General features: G+C 44.8%; 1 long non-coding RNA gene across 1 annotated transcript; it reads left to right on the top strand.

The window, feature by feature from the left end:
- Positions 1 to 22: 22 nt before the first annotated feature.
- LOC116796512 lies at positions 23 to 5356 on the top strand. The gene is made up of 6 exons (XR_004360391.1): positions 23 to 684; positions 1091 to 1202; positions 1338 to 1464; positions 3030 to 3258; positions 4582 to 4666; positions 5287 to 5356. It is a non-coding gene; the product is annotated as an uncharacterized LOC116796512 (long non-coding RNA).
- The last annotated feature ends 2251 nt before the right edge of the window (positions 5357 to 7607 follow it).

Below are 7607 nucleotides of genomic sequence, written 5' to 3'. Positions count from 1 at the left end.
CCTGCCCGCCCCGCCTCACGCCCCGGGGCTCCCGCCGCCCTGCCCGCCCGTTCCCCTCCTCACGCCCCGGGGCAGGATCCCGCGGCCCTGCCCTCCTCACTCCCCCCCCCCGGCTCTCTCGTCCCCCTAGCCCGTTTCCCCTCACGCCCCGGGCCTCTCGTCCATCTACCCGCCCGCTCCGCCTCGCGCCCGGGAGCTCTCGTCTCGCTGCCCGCCTGGTTCCCCTCACGCCCCGGGGTTCCCGGAGCTCTCGTCCCGCTGCCCGCCTGGTTCCCCTCACGCCCCGGGGCTCTCGTCTCGCTGCCCGCCTGGTTCCCCTCACGCCCCGGGGCTCCCGGAGCTCCCGTCCCCCTGCCCTCCTGATTCTCCTCACGCCCCGGGGCTCCCGCAGCCCTGCCCTCCTCACGCCCCGGGGCTCTCGTCCCCCAGCCCGTTCCCCCTCACGCCCCGGGGCTCTCGTCCCCCAGCCCTCCCCGGGCGCGGGCGGGCGGCTGCGGCCGGAGCGATAACGGGGGATTTGTGAGGGAGGCACGAGGGAACCGCCGCGGGGCTGAGGGCGCTGCGAGGGGCCGCGGGGGAATGTGAGGGAGCAGAGCCGAGAACGGAGGGTCTGGAGCGTCTCCCCGATGAGGAGAGACCGCGGGAGCTGGGCCTCGTTATTATGGAGAAGAGAAGGCTGAGCAGGTCTCGTTAGCGCTCATTAAGTATCTCCAAAGTGGGCGCCGGAGGATGGTGCCAGACTCTCTTCCAGCGGTGCCCAGCAACAGGACGAGGAGCAAAGGCCACACCAGAAGTTCCACCTCTGCAGGAGGAAGAGTTTTATATGGAACAGGTGCCCAGGGAGGGTGGGGAATCTCCCTCTCCAGAGACATCCCAAACCCACCTGGATGCACTCAAGGCTTCTGCTCCAGGTGCCCCTGCCTTGGCAGGAGTGGGTGATATCCAGAGATCCCTTCCCACTCTAATGAACATCCCCCCTCATGCCGAGCTCCAGGGCCCACCCAGCCTAAACCTCTTTAAGAGCGTAAATATTATTTACAGCTTACCTGTGCTAACGCACAGCTGATATTGGGCTTTTTGTGACTTCCAGGTGTGTTGGCAGCTCCTGTGAGCAATATTTGGGCACCTGGAGTTTGAGGAGGTTTGCTGTTGAACCCGACACGCTTCTGACTTCTGTGGTGTTCCTTCTTGGCTGCCATGTGGTAAAAACACCCTTTTCCTCCCTAAACGAGCCCTGTGACCCCACGTGGGAGTGCCTCTATATTTTATCAGTATCTCATTATCTTCAGCAAGTTCTCTAAGGCATGTTTTTTCTTCCCAATTTGTGTTCCATGCAGGGCTCACACACGCCCCTAGGAACGTGTTGGGTGGTTCCCAGACACAGGTGGGAGATTTTTAGGTCATTTGGTCTAAAGGAGACTCACCCTGTGTAGCCAGTGATTTAACTACCCCAGTGCAACACAGGTAAGGACTCTTGGTGTAGATTTAGTCATCTCATCAAGCTGATATCACTCAAGTGTGACTGCTCTAATGTGGTCTTGAACAAAACTCTTATTCATAGTTAAATATTTGGCATTTTTTAAACTCATGAATACAAAAAACCCAAATGCTTGGTGCACTGACTATACTGGGAAATATTTCTTCTTCTATCTAGTCTTAATTTGGTTTTCTTGGCTGATGTAGGACTGCTACTGGGACTTATTGTTTGTGTGGTTTTTTTTTTTATTTTAAGAATTATAGGAGGCAGAGCTTCTGCACTTTGGGCACGTTATTTTTAATAATCCTAAATTGTTGCTATTCCTCCCATTTTGTGAGAGGACATTATTCTCTGTCCTTTGCTTGCAGAAAGAAATGTTATGGGGTGGGAAGAAAGGAATGCCACATAAACAGACCATGGAACGTTGCTTTGTCCTCTTTTTCCTTCTGCTTTTCCTACTGGTGGCTTTCTGTTTTTCTCTCATTTTCTGACATTAAATGAATTTATTTCAGTTGAGGGAATACAGCTGTTTTCTGTTGGCAATTAGCCCCCACCCCAGGAGAGGCTATTTATCCCACTTACTTTTGGAGGACTAGTTTGGGAAGGTTGGGGGCCTGTTAGGAGGGCACAAGTTTTTCAGTGCACAAAGGGAAAACTATTGGTAATATATTAAAAATGGTAATTCTTGAACTCATAATGCTCTTTTTTTTTCTTTAAAATAAAGGGTATAATAAATTCTCTAAAAATAGTAGCTAAGGTAAATATACTTTTCAAGCAGTGTGGCAATGGACTTTATCTTCTTGATAAATTACTATGTTTTGAAAAATAAGCCAGGCTACACCTTTTGCTGCCAGGTAATTTTTTTGTAGACAAAGCTGTAATATGCATGTTCCAGGAGAAGAAATAAATGTATCTATGAAAGAGGGATGTTGTATTAACTTTCTCTGGAGCACGTTGTGTATTCAGGCCACAATTCATTTTGGTGGAGCCTGAAGAATAATCTTCATGGCAAAAGTGATTTAATCTCTAGGTAGAAACAGAATTTAAATATAGAAGCATTTGCTATTTATTAATACTGTGTGATTTAATATATTTGTGTCTTGAGCAACTTGGTGCTCTTCCATATTAAGTATTTATTTTGCTTTAAAGGTGTTATTAGAGAGTTGAGGAAGTTCTCAGTTCACTGGATGTGTTTAATGTTGAGATAGTGGGTAACCATCAAAGTAACATATTTAGCAGCAAAACTGACCCACAGAATCAATTTTATTAAATAATTTATTAGTCCTCTGAAAGTCTTTAAACTTAGGAGTTATCCTGTTTGTTTAATGATTTTTTTTTTTCCTCCTTAATCTGTATTGGGAACTTCTTGGCAAAGTGGCTCCATGCAACGACATCCATTTGCACATCAGTGAATTCCTTTAATGCAATTGCTCATTAATAATTGCAGATGTTGGAAAATCCCTCTGACTCCAGTGCTGGCTGGCAGAGGTTCTGATGGATATCCTTATCTTTGTTGGTGTCTCCTCTCTTTTCTTTTGTCTTCTTTATGCAGGGAAAACATTCGAAGGACGTTTACAAACAAAACAAAAAAAAGAAAAAGCAGAGTGTGGTGAGGGATTGTTGTTGAGGGAAAAAGCCCTCAGCCTGTCTGTCTGTCTGTCTGCTGGAATCTGAGCTTTTGAAGCTGCAGCTGGGCCTCTGAGCCCCTCACGTGTCCAGCGTCTGGAGGGACATCTGGGTGTCATCGGAGGGGAAGGGGAGGCAGACAAGCTCTGTGATGGGTAAATGCATAAAGAAAATCTAATCAGAGTCTTCAAATTGTTAAAAAAAAAAAAAAAAGCCCCCAGAGATCAAACAACCCCTCGGTTGTGGGAGTTCTCTGTGTGGAAGGAGCTCGTATGGAAGAGATTTTCCATCTGCAGAGATGGTTGTGCTGTTGCAGCAGAGTGTGGTTGGAGCCTGATGCTGTTCTGCTCCCCCCAGGCCTCAAAATCCTTAAAATCCCCTAAAATCCCAACCAGCTATGGGTACTGAGTTATTATTTCTGGACAGCAGTGAGTTGCTGAAGCTCAGCTGTGCTGGAGGAGGTTGTTCCCATGAAAGGCTGAGAGTTGGGATTGTTCAACCTGGAGAAGAGAAGGCTTTGGGGTGACCTGACTGTGGCCTTCCAGTGCCTGTGGGGGGTGCAGGAAAGATGGAGAGAGACTTTTCACAAGGGCCTGGAGTGACAGGACAAGGGGGAATGGCTTCCCACTGCCAGAGGGCAGGGTTAGATGGGATATTGGGAACAAATTCTTCCCTGTGAGCGTGGGGAGGCCCTGGCACAGGTTGCCCAGAGAAGCTGTGGCTGCCCCTGGATCCCTGGAAGTGTCCAAGGCCAGGTTGGACGGGGCTTGGAGCAACCTGGAATAGTGGAAGGTGTCCTGCCCATGGCAGGGGGTGGGAGCTGGATGGGCTTTAAGGTCACTCCCAACCCAAACCATTCTGGGATTCTTTCCCAAATCTGTGAAACTATAGTTTGATGACTAACAAGCCAATTGGGTCTGAAAATCACTGCAGAAAGTAACAGCATTGTCTTTGTCTCACAATTTATTGACTCTGTGGCTGAGCTGCAAACTGAAAAGAGGGGTTTTTTTTATTATTATTCCTTTGGGGGTTTTTTCAGTTGTGCTTGCAGATTTATATTTCAGCCAAATCAGGAGCTGTACCTTGGTTACAGGTCATGCAGGAAGCAGCAGAATTGCCTCTTCTCCTGCTGCTTTTTTCTCACTGCTGTGTTCTCAGGTCAGGGGAAGTGACCTGCAGTTTGCTGCAGTTTCACTTGACTTGCCTTTAACTGAAAGCAATTAGAAAGTGTTCACCTAATGAACATTTTCAGGGGATAGGTATGGATGGGGATTTAGGGATTCTTGTCAGGGAAGTGGTGATCAGTGTTTGTGTGAGCCCTTTCACTGACCCAGTGAGGAACTGAGAGGGGAGACCTGCAGATGCTCTGCCTTTTATATGCCTGTCTCAAATAACTTTATAAATGTGGTGTAGTAGTATAACTACTGCAATTATTGCTAAATAAATAAATACTGTCTTTTTCTTTTTTTTTCTTTTAGGACCACAGTTCCAGGAAGGCTGGATGAAAAACATGGAATCTGTTTCATGTGCTGCCAGAGTGTTGTTTGCATGTTTTCCTCAAAGGTAAGATAGCTGTCAAAGAGCAAAAAAATGTGTTTGTCAAATGAATGTGGTAACGAGGATGAAGTTCAGTGTGGATATAGTTGAAAATTCGAGCTAACTCATCAATGGAAAATCAGGATTTGGGATCATAATCTTGGCACATTAGACCAGCAGTTCTTGTTTTGTCACGGTTTAAATATGAGCTTGTGTCTGTGAACAGCTTTATTTTTTTTAATTGCTGTAGCTGGGCATGGTTAGTGAGGAAAGAAAGGTTCTAAGAAAACAATAAAAACCTGCTGAATTTCCCTGCAATGTGCTTATTTTGAAGTGGGAAGGAAGCGAACTGACATGGATAACATATGAACCTACTATATCTCCTTGATGTGGATATGAAAGGAACCTTGAAAATGGTTTATGGGGAAGTTGTTGGAGGCTTCTAATTTTAAATTCTTAACAGGAAATCATTAAACTGTAGAGGAGCCAACATAACAGACTGTTGCTCTAAAACAAGAGCTAAATGCAGAGCATCCACATGAACTTGTCAGATCTTTTTTTAATGATTTTTTTTCCCCCCTTCCTTTCATGTTTGCTGCAACCCAGATAAATACATTTTCATTTTTTTTGTTTTTCACATGCAGCAGTTCAGGGGTCCCATTCTGAATGAGATGTGAGAGCCAGTGCCCTTATGGTCAGACCTCAGGGAATGTGGAGCTTTTCCATCAGCCCCAGAGGTGTTAACTCCTTGTGTGGCCACCCAGAACTTGTGGAATTGGGAGGAATTTCAGTGGCCCTTTCTTGGTTCCTTTTACTGTCTGATGCAGTGAGAAATGCAACTAATTTAATTTAAAGTTTAAGCCTATTTGACAATTTTTTTTTTTTAAAACTCCAGTTAAAAGAAAAACTGAACTTTTCATCCGCAAAAGAAATCATGACCTTTAATTTTGAGAAATTATTTGAATTAATTGAACAACAGTAAGAAAGAATAATGCTTGTACAGCCACTCAGAGATGGATTTATTTCCAAATGAGAAATAAGCTATCATTAAGGTCAAGTAAATATCTGATTGTGTTTGAGCTAGAAACATTTTATGTTAAATGATTTTTTTACTCACATAAAAGATGCTTTTAACTGTGAGCTGTTTAGCCTGAGCTGGGTATTTGAAATAAACAGCTGAGGGGCCATGGGCAGTTTCTGCTTAGCATTTGCTTCCTTTAGGTCCAAACCCAAGGGAAGCACTCCCCAGTTTTATATATCCAAGTGAGAGGTCCATAAAAAATGCTCAGTTGCCCTTCAGCTGTTGCCTGTGACTCAGGCCCTGAAGTGGAGAAACTTCTTTAAATAAATCTTCTTCTTTATTAAAAGTTTTTTCTCCCTGCATCAAACTTCATCTTTATTAGAAGATTTTTTTTTCCCCTCCCTGCATCTTCAAACTTTTATGTGTTCCTATTTCTGTGAGGGTCTGGTTTAGCTGAAAGGGTTTGGTTTTGTTTTTTGTTTTTTTTTTTTTTTTTGAAGGACTTCAGAGGAAAATGAGGAAATATGGTTTGAGTTGCCAGAGGATCTGCTGGGTTTTGTGTGCCCTGTAAATCTTGAAGCACTTTGCTTTTCCAGCAGTGGTTTGGGGAATGCAGTTGTTGCAGGCAGAAACATCTTTAATGTATTGTAATTTGATTAAATGTGTGAGTGTAGGTATGATTTATATGTGCTGCCATTGCCTTGATTGTAGAAGTATTGACAGAAACGAGGCACTTTTTCACTTGAAAAGGCAAAAGCAGAACTTGGATATAAAAAGACAGAAATACCTTGGGGTGTGAAGAGGAGTTTCTTCCCTCTTAACTATTTTTTCCCCTTTGTTTCCTTAAATTTTACAAATGCCAGGCTCCCTAGAGTCTGTTGACACCAGGCAGAGGGGTAGGAGTCCATCTGGGTGGTTCTGTTCCTGGAGGAGCTTGTGATTTTCCACTCTACATTGTTTGGGAAAGCATCACCTATATCAAATGGGACATGACAACACCCCTGCCCACATTTATCCAGCTATGAAATAGGAATATTGTACTTTTTGGAAGTGATGGGCTTTAGTTGTCCCTGTGACTACACAGATGTGACCATCTTATTTTTTTGGTCAATGGTTTCAAGTTGGTTTCCTCATTTCCTGGCTACTTTGTGCTAAAAAGAAATTGTAAAATATTTATTTCCCCCCCCTATTTTGTGTGTGGTGTGATGTGGATGGCAGTGGATCTGCTGCAGGCCTGGCAATTAATGTGCCATGCCCATGTTTTATGTATTAATTAAAAGGGGAGTAGTGATACCTCCAGGTGTTTGGGATTGTACAGAGCTCAAATTAATCTTTATCTCCTTTACCTGCTGTTGAAGTGCCCAACAGACTTATCTAAAATACTGTTATGAAACTTAATGGTCAGATTTTTAAAGCAATTCTATCTTGGGCTGCTGATCTGGTGATTGATCTGATGGTATAAACACCTGGAAAGTAGGAAGGGCTCGTTATCTTATTGGATTAGTGGGGATTAGTTCATTAATGCTTGTAACAGGTTTGCAAATCCCTCGGAGCTCCCGGGATCCAAAGCTTCGTTGATATATTTCTTATTTTTTTTTTTTTTAAATACCATTGACTTTAATGTGGTCGAGGGAAGGAAATCCAAAGGCCTTGCAGTCCTTCAGCTGAACAATTATCTCCGGGGAAGTGTTTCTGCAGAATTCCACGGTGGTTTTCGCTGGGGTGGGAAGGGGCTCTGGGAGCTGCAAGTAAAACAGTGTCTAGAATTTCAGCTCTAAAACCCAAATGCACAAACCCCTCCTGGCTTAAATAGTCATGAGTGGGAACCCTGCACGTCCTGTGGGATGTGTAATTCCAGAGGGATCACTGTCCAAGCGGGAGAGCAGGGATTTCAGCCAGGAGCAGGGAAAGATGGGAGGGGGAGGCTGGAATGATGCTGGAGTTTCT

Source organism: Chiroxiphia lanceolata, chromosome 20 (genome assembly GCF_009829145.1).
Source record: "Chiroxiphia lanceolata isolate bChiLan1 chromosome 20, bChiLan1.pri, whole genome shotgun sequence".
Taxonomy (NCBI): domain Eukaryota; kingdom Metazoa; phylum Chordata; class Aves; order Passeriformes; family Pipridae; genus Chiroxiphia; species Chiroxiphia lanceolata.
This window is presented reverse-complemented; position numbering and strand designations above follow the sequence as displayed.